The following is an 11189-nucleotide window of genomic DNA, read 5'->3' as shown; positions in this document are numbered from 1 at the left end:
GAATCCGTTTGATGTGTGGTATACGTCCACTCCTCATCTGTTTTGGGTAAAACAATGTTTTCGTCGATTAATACAGTATAGCTTTCGCTAAAATCGACCAACAAACAAACATTTTTCTACCCAGAACTACGTTAGCCTTGATTTCTCTTTTGAGATACGTAGGAGCAGGATTTGTAAATCTTGTCAGGCCCATTAATAAAAAACTCAGGTTTAGTCCCCTTTATTGCAAAAAATCCAAAAAACATCTTCTCTTTTCTTTTTATCCTATTATTCTCTCCCTCATTATAACTTGAGAAGACTAACATAAGCTAACATTCAAAACGAAACTAACTAAACGGTTCCCGTTGAATACAACGGACGTGAGGGGTGCTAATACCTTCCCCTTGCGTAATCGACTCCCGAACCCTGATTTGGTTGCGACGACCAATAATCATTGTCGTTTTGTCTTGGGTTTTATCGATATTTCCCCTTTCCTTTTTTGGAAAAAATAAAGTTCGGTGGCGACTCTGTTTAGTCCATCATTGCGAGCGTGCGATTGCGCTTCGCTTAAAGTCGTATCCCCATTTTTCGAGGTGCGACAAACTCCATTGACAATAAGGATCATTAAACATTGCACACCAATTGTTTGATAAAAGTGTTATGCTTGTTTTGTTCATTGGAATATAGTGTTGTTTGTGAATTTCATTAAAACGAGTATCCAAGCGTGTTTATTTGTTATCGACATACTGTTATCCATCAGTTTATCGCATGTCCGATTTTCTAGTAGTCGGTTCAGAATAGACGGAAGTCGATTCAGGACTGTGCTTTTTCGTTAGCCTTTAAAAATCAATTAAAAATTTTAAAATCCGTGATTTTTTTATGGTGATCTATTCACCCCCCCCCCCTCTCGATCACCTGCCACACCGTATAACAAGTGGTATCAGATCCTGGTTCGCTAGTGCTTTGTATCTTCTCGTAACGATATGGCTTATGAACGAAAGGGGGCTTACAATAGAGCTCTAGTTTTCAACGGTGAAAATTACGGCTATTGGAAAGACTGCATGCGAGTACACATAAATTCCATAGAAAGGAATGTATGGGTTGCCATCCGTGACGGTCCTTTTAAAATTACTATGACCAGCGTGGAAGGCAACATTGTACCAAAACCAGAGGCACAATGGACTGTCGACGATGAAAAGAAGTGGGTGTACGATTGGAAAGCCCGAAACATTTTAATTTTAGCACTTGGTGTTGATGAGTATTATAGGGTATCCCATTGTACGACTGCCAAGGAGATGTGGGACGCGTTACAAGTTGCCCATGAGGGAACTAACGAAGTTAAACAGTCTCACATAAACACACTTACTTAAGAGTTTGAACTCTTTTGCATGAAACAAGGAAAATCCATCTCCGACATGCAAAAGAGATTCACACATCTCATTAATGGTTTAAATGCACTTAGGAAGCCTATTTCGAATGAAATTGCTACTAATAAAGTGTTGAGATGTCTTAGTAGGGAATGGAAGCCTAAAGTGACAGCTACCAAGGAAGAAAATGACCTTACTACACTCGACATCTGTCATACCCCAAAATTTGCCCGTTAATATTACAAGGCATTTTTTAAGGCACTCCAACTTATTTTTCAAGGCATTGATCTTAAAAGAGCAAAGACCCAGCACACAGATGGCCAAATCCAGAAAATGGCCTAAACTGGCTTGCTCGCTAGGCGAGCAACTCCTTCGCCTAGCGAACCCTTCGCTACGACACTCGCCTAGCGAAGCTTGCGAATGCCAGAAAATTCTGGGCTTCATTCTGAGCCCATTAGGTCACAAAAAGAGCATTATAAATAGCAGAGCTTCATTCAGAAAAAGAGGAGAAAAACGGAAGGAAGACATGAGCAAGAGTGAAGGCACAGCAAACCCTGGAGGCCTACCCAGAGAATTCAGAGCAACCCTAAAGGAAACCCTGAAGGAAGCTCATTTGCATCAAGGTCCAACTCAATCCAACTCGCCAATTCAAGGTTGCAATTCGATTGCAAACAGGTTTGCATTACTATTACCGCTTTATGTTCTTAATTTGCATGTGATACGCTTTATATTCTTAATTTGCATGTGATGTTATAATCGCATTCATAAACATATTTGAGGTTTTACATGTGAATTTGAGTGTGCCTGGATATTGTGAATGCTGAAATATGTAATTTATGTATCGGATGCCTTAAGGCGTGCAGCAGGTTGAGATCATACTGTTCTGAAATCCAAAACCCGCAGCCGCTCGCTAGCACATCGCTAAGCGAGCAGGTAGCGAGTATTCGCTAGGCCTTCGCTAGGCGAGGCAGAGGCGAACGTGACAGTTGCTAATATTTTGATTGTTCTGTTCTATGCTTATCTGATCTGTTCTATGTTAATCATGCGTTATTTTGTCTGACATTCATACTGCTGTGTTTCTTTTGCGGTGTAATCTTCGATTATACCCTGATTTGGTATCCTGACTTGTGTGCTGAATGTTGTAAAGGTCCACATATTCCCAAGAACAAGTAGCTGGCTAGGTATTCCACTTTATTTGTGGGATACCCTTGTGGAGATTCATCCTAAATTACCTAATTGATTTTAATGTGGAGATTCATCCTAATTATTCAATCGATTTTAATGTGGACCTAATTACCTAATTGATTACGGCTATCTAATTAATTGTAAAACTTTGCCTTTAAATAAGTGATCTTGGACCTCTCCTTTGTTACCCTACGATATTACGGTATTATGGTCATGTCCCGCGAATATGGGGATACACTTAGCAAAGACCCTTCGGTTAAATCATCATAGTCCCTCGAATGTTGCCTTTGTCCCTCGATGACCCTTCGGTGTAGCCTACGGTTAAGTGATGGTGGTCCCTTCGAATGCTAAGGTATCCTCACAACTGTTGCCTTCAATGACCAATCGATGACCCTACGATGACCCTTTTACATCCAAAGGATAAAACTACTTACTTCTCAATAGTAAGGACAGTTTTACCCTCATAAGGATAGGAAAATCCCGTAAAGACCTTGGATAGGTATAACTCTTAATTGCTTATTCACAACTTAAAATATTTTTCACACCCCACACCTTTCAAACATCTTTTAGAAAATCACCACTTGGTATACATTCATACTAGGATCATTACCGAGTTATATTTTTCTAAACAACTTTCAAAACAAAACGAGATAAATACTTTGTATACATTCGTACAAGAATCATTACAAAGTTAAACTCTCTTTTCAAAACATTTTTCAAACAATTCACAACCACTTTTTCCAGACAAACATAAGTGATCAAGCAATTAAGAGCCCATGGATAACCATGGATACAAAGGGTGCTAACACCTTCCCTTTGTATAATGTACCTCCCGAACCCAAAATCTAATTAAGGTCTTTCCTGTTCTTTTCCACCTTTCCTTATTGGATAAAAGAAAAGTCGGTGGCGACTCTTGCTATCCGCGACATTTGCTTTCCAAAGCAAAAACACATAAAGTCAGTTCACCGTATGACAACATCACAACTCTATTTGGCAAGTTGGAAGAACATCAACAAGAACTAACAAGCCTTGAAAAGTATGAGAAGAAGATTAAAAAGGAGAAGACTAAAGACAAAGAGAGTGAGAAGAAGTCCATAACTCTTGTGGATTCTAGCTCTAAGTCCTCAAATAAAGAGAAAAATGATATTGATTGAAGTAGTGACGAAGACTCAGATGATGAGGAAATGAGACTGTTTATTCGGAGGTACAACAAGTTCATTTGAAGGAATTGAGTAAATCACTTCGATAAAAATCTTATAAATTTTCGAAGACAATCCAAAGGATCTAAACAAGAAGGGAAGAAAAAGGATAAGGTGTAATACCCCAAAATTTACCCCCCTTCATTCATGCATTCATTTTTAGGTCATTTAACATTTCATATTGCATTTCATCATGTCAACCAGAATTAGCTCCAAGAAGCCTGAATATCATCCAAGACATTGTGGGTTCTATCTGGGTGATCAGTCAACACAAGGGAATGGCTTGAGATACTTCCAACATGTTCAAATGGGGTTTATTCATCATTCAAAACGCTAATCTTGAAGAAACAAAAGTCTGTGCCTGAGCTGTCATGCTCGCTAGGCGAGCAGCATGGTTCGCTAAGTGAAGCTGAACTGTCATGCTCGCTAGGCGAGTACATTCTTCGCTAGGCGAAGCCTACGCATTTTGAAAATAAAAAAAATATAACATAAAGGATTTTGGACTTGGACCTCTCTCATTTGAGCCCACAAAGCCACGAAAATCAGGTTATAAATTCATAATTTCATTGAGCCAAACTCTATTCTATTCCTATTACCCTGGCAGAGGAGAAAAGCTAACAGGACTCAGAGCAGCCTCCGGACACTGAAAGGAACTCATCTGCAAAGAACCTATTCTACCTCGTATAAACCCTGAGATCGCTTTGCAACCCAACCGGGCAATTCAATTTCATTCGATCTCTCCAATTAGGTTTGCCCTATTGCCATCAGTGTACGCTTTCAATTTGGATTTTCTGAATGTATGAGGTATTGTGGGTGAATTTAGAAGAGTAGGTATTGTTAGGTTTCACATGTGGGTTTAGCTATGCATGAGTATGTAGAATAATGCCTTGAATGTTTGATCACCTAATGTCTGAAATCGTACTATTATCAGAGAAAAATCCAGAACCCGCAGGCACTTGCTAGCACCTTCGCTAAGCGAGCCTGCAGCGAAGCTTCGCTAAGCCTTCGCTAAGCGACGCAGTAGCGATCGCGACAGTAGCTGCCTTTTGCTCTTTAATCTATTTCATGATTGTTATGACATTCTCTCTCTTGCATCCGTGCACTGTTTACCTGACGCTTTGTTGTCATGTTCCTTTTGTTTGGTGCAACTCTTGATTGCACCCCATCTTGTTTCTCTAACCTGTTTGTTGAGTTTTTGTGCGGGCTCACACGACTCCTGAGAGGATAGCTTGCTTGGCATTCCACTTTATTTGTGGGATACCATGTGGAAGTTTATTCCGATTACCTGTATTGACTTGCTTTCTTTGATGGTGCCAGCTTGAGAGATCTCTGGGTTTCTTATTTCTTTAGTTGCTGTTACTTCGGATCTTTATACGTGTGGTAGATCTCTTGATCCCTTTATCTTTCCTGCATTTTACCGCTTTCTTAGTTGGAAGACCTCAATAGGAGGCAATGTTTTCTTTTGTTTATTTACTTTTGTGCCCAAAGACCTCCAAGAAGAGGCACCAGTGCTAAAGACCTCCACAAAGAGGCAATTGACGGATAAAAGGGATTAGTAGTCAATCCCCCGTTATTCAGTGTGTCGTTCTTTAAGCTCACACTACGTGTCGATGCTTCAGAACAAAATCCCAAGATCTTTTGTCCGGTCAGTCAGTGGAGAGGGTTCCACCTTTCTAAATCCCCACTTTTTGTCATGAGCTCACCCTGTCCAGGGTTAAGAGCTATGAGGTCATATCCTCATTACCCTTTTGATCTGCTCACCCTGACGTTCAATGTCAGTGGTTAAGAGCCCATTTGATTACCCTTCCATGGCTTGTTTGTCGTGGTTGATATGACCCCTCTTGACTAAAGCCCCACCCATGTATGTTTGAGCCCCCTTGTTGGCGTGTTTACTTTATGCATGTTTGTTTTGTATGGTGTGATCGTCCCCCGATAGGATTGCTAGGCTTCGTATAGTCTCTCGTTCGCAGGTCAATTAAGGTAGCACTGTTCCTTCGTCTAGGACTTCCTTTTTGCATGAGCATTCCTGAAACCCAAACAAACTCATTGATTTTTCTTCTCCTAAGAACACGCTAACTCCTTCTACTACAAACGAGTAAGTCTCCAAAGGTCGAGCATCCGGTAGATTGCGTAGTAACGCCGTTCACCCAAAAACAAACCCGTAGGTAGCCGAACTATGGCTTACTTTGATTCTCATTCCAGACGAGATACGTAGGCATAAGACGCGATGTCTTAGCGAGCACACTCCTCTTTAACCCGTAGGTAGCCGAGCTACGAAGACTCTGATTCTCATATCCAGATGAGATACGTATGCAGTGGATGCGACATCCGTGCGAGTCATTTTCTTTTGACCTTTTCTTTTTAGCAAATAGTACATTAGATATACACACACCCTTTAGACAAGAACAACAAGAGTGGATCCCGTAGAGTACTACAGATGCGTAGGGGTGCTAATACCTTCCCTTCGCATAATCGGCTCCCGAACCCAAGATTTGGTTGCGAGACCTTGTCTTTTCCTTTCCTTTCTCTAGGTTTACTTTGAGCGTTTCCTCTCCCTCCTTTGGGATAAATAACGCACGGTGGAGACTCTTCTGTCATTTCTTTTCTCGCCGATTGTTTTTTCGCATTCTTTTTTCAGGTTGCGACAGCTGGCGACTCTGCTGGGGAATATTTTCCCTAGTGGGCCTTTCCTAGCATTTGTTTGTTTATTGTCTATTGTGTGTTATTTATTTATTGTTTTGCATGCTTATCTGCTTGCATTGCATCCTATGTGTGCTTTACTGTTTCATGCATACTGTGTTGGTTGTGTATCTGTTTCACTGTTGGGTGGGAGTCACAAGAGGTAAAAGGTCCAATACACAGGCTATGAGTGAACTTTAGGACACCTAGGAATAAAGTGATTCATGGGAAGCAGGTGGTATGGCGCCACTTAGCGGAACATGGTATCACGAGCAGTTCAGATCCTGATGGGGTATTATCGTTGCATACACCTGGCGTGCATATGATGATATTCTTGAAAGGATTGTTTATCTTGCGTTTCTTTTGACCTTACCCTGACCTAGATTACACCCGTGAGTGGGGCGGGAATGAATCATTTACAGGTACTGATGGTGACTTGTTCTATTGGTGACTATTGTTTGGTTCTTGTTGGTGACCGTTGGTTCTGAAGTATGGGTTCTGAGTTGATGATTGTGTTCTATGGTTCCCGGTTCCGAATTCATGCCGAAGTTCTGATCCTGTGCCTTGCGATACGCAGCCAACCAGCCATTGTTTCATCATTTTGCATCACATCATTCTGCATTCACATCATTTAACACATGTTTATCCATTCCTAGGGGTTTATACCTTCTTCTTGATTCTAGTCGGGGTTTTCTGGTTCTCCTAATGGCTTGATCTTCTTACACCACTTATCTAATGTGAGACTGGAATCAAGGGGTTAGAATACCTTTTGGAATTGATAAACATGTCATTGCATTTGCATATCCATAGCATGTCTTGCATAACAGGTACCGCCGCAGTGTTCTCAGTTATTTGGTGTTCCACTAGCAGGATAGCTGACTCAGGCATTCACCGGTATGGTACCCGCAGAAACCACCAGAGAGCAATGGAAAGCCTACAAGCAGAGCTCGCCAAGATGAAGATCCGCATGAATCAGTTCATGGATGTGGTTCAAGGGGTGGCTCAGGGACAACAAGAGCTCAGGCAGATGATGTAGAGGAATCCCGCCACTACTCAACCAGAGACGTTGACCGATCCTCCAGCTGGAGAGGTTAACGAACCCAGCGAACCGGGACCTATCCCGATCCCACGCGTTAACCCTGATCAACAACCCACTCATGATGATCAGGAGGATCAGTTCCCCTTGCTACAGGAGGACTTTGGTATGGGTCATGGTATGGACCCTATGTTTCGGAGACTGGAAGAGAGGTTGAAAGTTGTGGAAGGGAAGAATGCTCTTGGTGTGGTTGTTGCGGACTTGGGGCTGGTCCCAGACGTGAGAGTTCCACCAAAGTTCAAAGTCCCCGTGTTCGATAAGTACAGTGGCAACTCCTGCCCGAAGACCCATGTGCAAGCCTATTTCCGTAAAATGGTTGCATACTCTGACGATGAAAAGTTGCTTATGTACTTTTTCCAGGATAGCCTAGCTGGGGCATCCCTGGAATGGTATATGAGGCTGGACAAAGCCCACATCCGCTGCTGGAGGGATTTGGCTGAGGCTTTCGTGAAGCAGTATCAGTATAATGTAGACATGGCTCCGAAGAGAACTCAACCTCAGAATCTGTCTCTTAAAAGCAATGAGTGCTTCAGGGAATACGCTCAATGCTGGAGGGAGACAGCTTCCTGTGTTCAACCTCATATGTTGGAGAAGGAGATGGCTAACATGTTCATGAACACTCTGCCCGGACCTTACTTGGAGCGCCTGGTGGGTTGCAATGCCTCTGACTTTGCTGATGTAGTCTCTACCGGAGAGAGGGTGGAGAATTACCTGAAGACATACAAGATCCAGAGTGGAGGTGGATCTTCATTAGGGGTGAAGAAGCCGTTCATTCAGGGACAGAAGAGGAGAGAAGGGGATGCAAATGCCATATCTCCTTATCAGAACAGGGATAACCGGAGGAACAACTTTCAGAACTATCATCAACAACCGTATGTTGCGGCTGTGACCATTCCAGCTGCAGCACCACTACAACAACAACCACAGCGTCAACCAGCTCAGTATCAACAACAACAACAGGGTAACATACCTGCTTATCAATAGAGGCAAAGGATGATGGACCTGCGTTTCGAAACTCTTCCAATGTCGTACGCTCAGTTGCTTTCTAGTCTTCAACAACTACAACTGGTGCAGTTACGCACTCTGGCTTCTCTTGTTGGTAGGCTTCCGGCGGGTTACGATGCCAACGCTAGGTGTAGCTTCCACTCTAGGGCACCTGGCCACAATATTGAGAACTGCAAAGCTTTTAAGCACGTAGTTCAGGACCTCATAGATTCAAAGGCCATCGACCTTGCACCGGCTCCTAATGTCGTCAACAATCCCATGCCCCAGCATGGTGGTGCAAATGTTAATATGATGGAAGGGGAAGCCAGATCCGTCAAAGATGTGTTGAAGCTGAAGACTCCGCTGTTAGAGATTAAAGAACACTTACTGAAGGCCGATGTTCTCCCCGGTTGTGGGAAGGGTTATTTGGATTGTGCTACAAAGAGTGGAGGTTGTTTGAAGCTGCAGCAGGGTATCCAGGCCTTGCTTGACAATGGTATCCTCCAAGTTGAAGACTTGTCTGTCAAAGAGTTTGCTGAAGGGGTTGAGGAAGAGGTGTTTGAAGATGCTACTGATGAATTCACAGATGTTGTATTTAATTTTTCCAATGTGGTTGATTCTGATGTAATTGAACTTGATTCCGATGTTTCGGATGCTTGCATTTCAATGAATGAGATTTCAGAGTATGACTGTGATGTTGCTACTATCACCATTTTCTACCCAACTAATCAGATCAATGTACCAGAAGCGCAACCATTGCCACCAGCGCGACCGTCCACTATAACCATCACGACCCCTGGTCCTTTACCTTTCACCAGCGAAAGGGCCATTCCTTGGCATTATGGGGGGAGGGTGTACACGCACGATCATGTAGTGGAACAGCCACTGAAAACAGAAGAGGTGCAGAATCAGAAGTCTGGGCTTGAAGTTGAAGATCCCGCAGTGGACAATGTTGGTGGAATCGGGCGATTCACCAGGAGTGGTAGACTTTTCTCACCACCGTTTACCCAACCTGATAGTGCTGATGCTGCGGCGAAAGCCAAAGGCAAGCAAGCTGTGAATGAGGGTACCTCTACTCCCCGGGCTGGTTCTGAGCCTACTTTTGCGAAGGATGTGGACGAGCTTTTGAGAATTATAAAGAAAAGCGACTACAAGGTAGTCGATCAGTTGATTCAAACTACGTCCAAGATATCCATTCTCTCACTCCTATTGTGTTCGGAGGCGCACAGGGAGGCACTGCTGAAAGTCCTAAATGCTGCATATGTGCCTCAGGAAATCTCGGTAAACCAACTAGAAGGGATCGTTGCTAATGTTCATGCAAGCAACGGGTTAGGTTTCACTGATTTTGACTTAACGCCAGCTGGACGCAACCATAAAAAGGCTTTTCACATCTCGATGGAATGCAAAGGCACCGTGTTATCTCATGTTTTGGTGGATACAGGTTCCTCTCTCAATGTGCTACCCAAGAAAGCCCTGTCAAGGTTAGAAGTAGAGGGTTTGATCTTGAAGCCTTTCGATCTTGTTGTGAGAGCTTTCGATGGTTCTAAGAGGTCGGTGTTTGGAGAGGTAGAATTGCCAATTCAGATTGGATCACAAACCTTTAACACCGTCTTCTATGTGATGGATATCAGTCCTTCCTATAGTTTCCTGTTGGGTCGTCCTTGGATCCACAATGTCGGGCCAGTCTCTTCAACTTTGCATCAGAAGATTAAATTCCCAGTCAATGGAAGGATTATCACCGTCTGTGGTGAGGAGGATATTCTGGTCAGTAACCTGTCTACATTCAAGTATGTAGAAGTAGAAGGTGAATTTCATGAGACCCTCTGTCAGGCCTTTGAGGCAGTTCAGATCCGGGACGCAGCTCCGGTGGAAGAAGTTAAAGTGGGTGCCTCTATCTCGTCCTTCAAGCAGGCACAGGCCTTGGTGGATTCAGGTGTTGCTCCCGGTTGGGGACGTTTGTTGGTGTTACCAATGAAAGAAGACAAGTTCGGGATTGGGTATTAGCCAGCTCTGACTTCTACACTTCAGACTCGTTAGGGGCCGATTCCTTTCTCCAGCGCTGGCGTCATCCAATATGGCCAGGTCTCTGCGGTCAACAATGAAGATGGGGATAGTGATTGCGACCTCGATAACTGGGTGCATCCGAGGATCCCGGGTGAAGTCATCAACAATTGGTCTTCTGAGGAGATTGTCCAAGTCACTTTTCTGGAGGAGTAATTTTCTTTGTTTATTCATGCATATCCAGGTCTTACGTTCCGCCCAGGGCGTAATGACTCATTGTAGGGCTCATCTATGTGGATACCTGCATTTTTTGTCATAAATAAAGGACGTCTTTTTGCATTCAAATATTTTGTTCACTGTCTTTCTATTTTTGTAGTTTTCAAAAATCAAAAAAATATCTGGCAATGTTTTGTTTAGTTTTCATTTTTCTTCACACTCATAAGCACATACCATCGCTCATGCAGATGCACGTCACCAGATCCTATTGATAACGGTTTTGCTATGGCTCGCTTCGACTTTGAAAATCCAATCTTTCAAGCCGAAGAAGAGGGTGATGAAGACTGTGAACTCCCTGAAGAACTTGCCAGGTTAATAAAACAGGAGGAAAGGGTCATTCAACCGCATCAAGAGTCTACTGAAGTGATTAATCTCGGCACCGGGGACGCCAAGAGAGATATCAAGATAGGGGCTGCTTTGGAA

Source organism: Lathyrus oleraceus, chromosome 2, assembly GCF_024323335.1.
Source record: "Lathyrus oleraceus cultivar Zhongwan6 chromosome 2, CAAS_Psat_ZW6_1.0, whole genome shotgun sequence".
Classification (NCBI taxonomy): domain Eukaryota; kingdom Viridiplantae; phylum Streptophyta; class Magnoliopsida; order Fabales; family Fabaceae; genus Lathyrus; species Lathyrus oleraceus.
The sequence above is the reverse complement of the archived record's forward strand: the minus strand, read 5'-3'. Positions refer to the sequence as shown.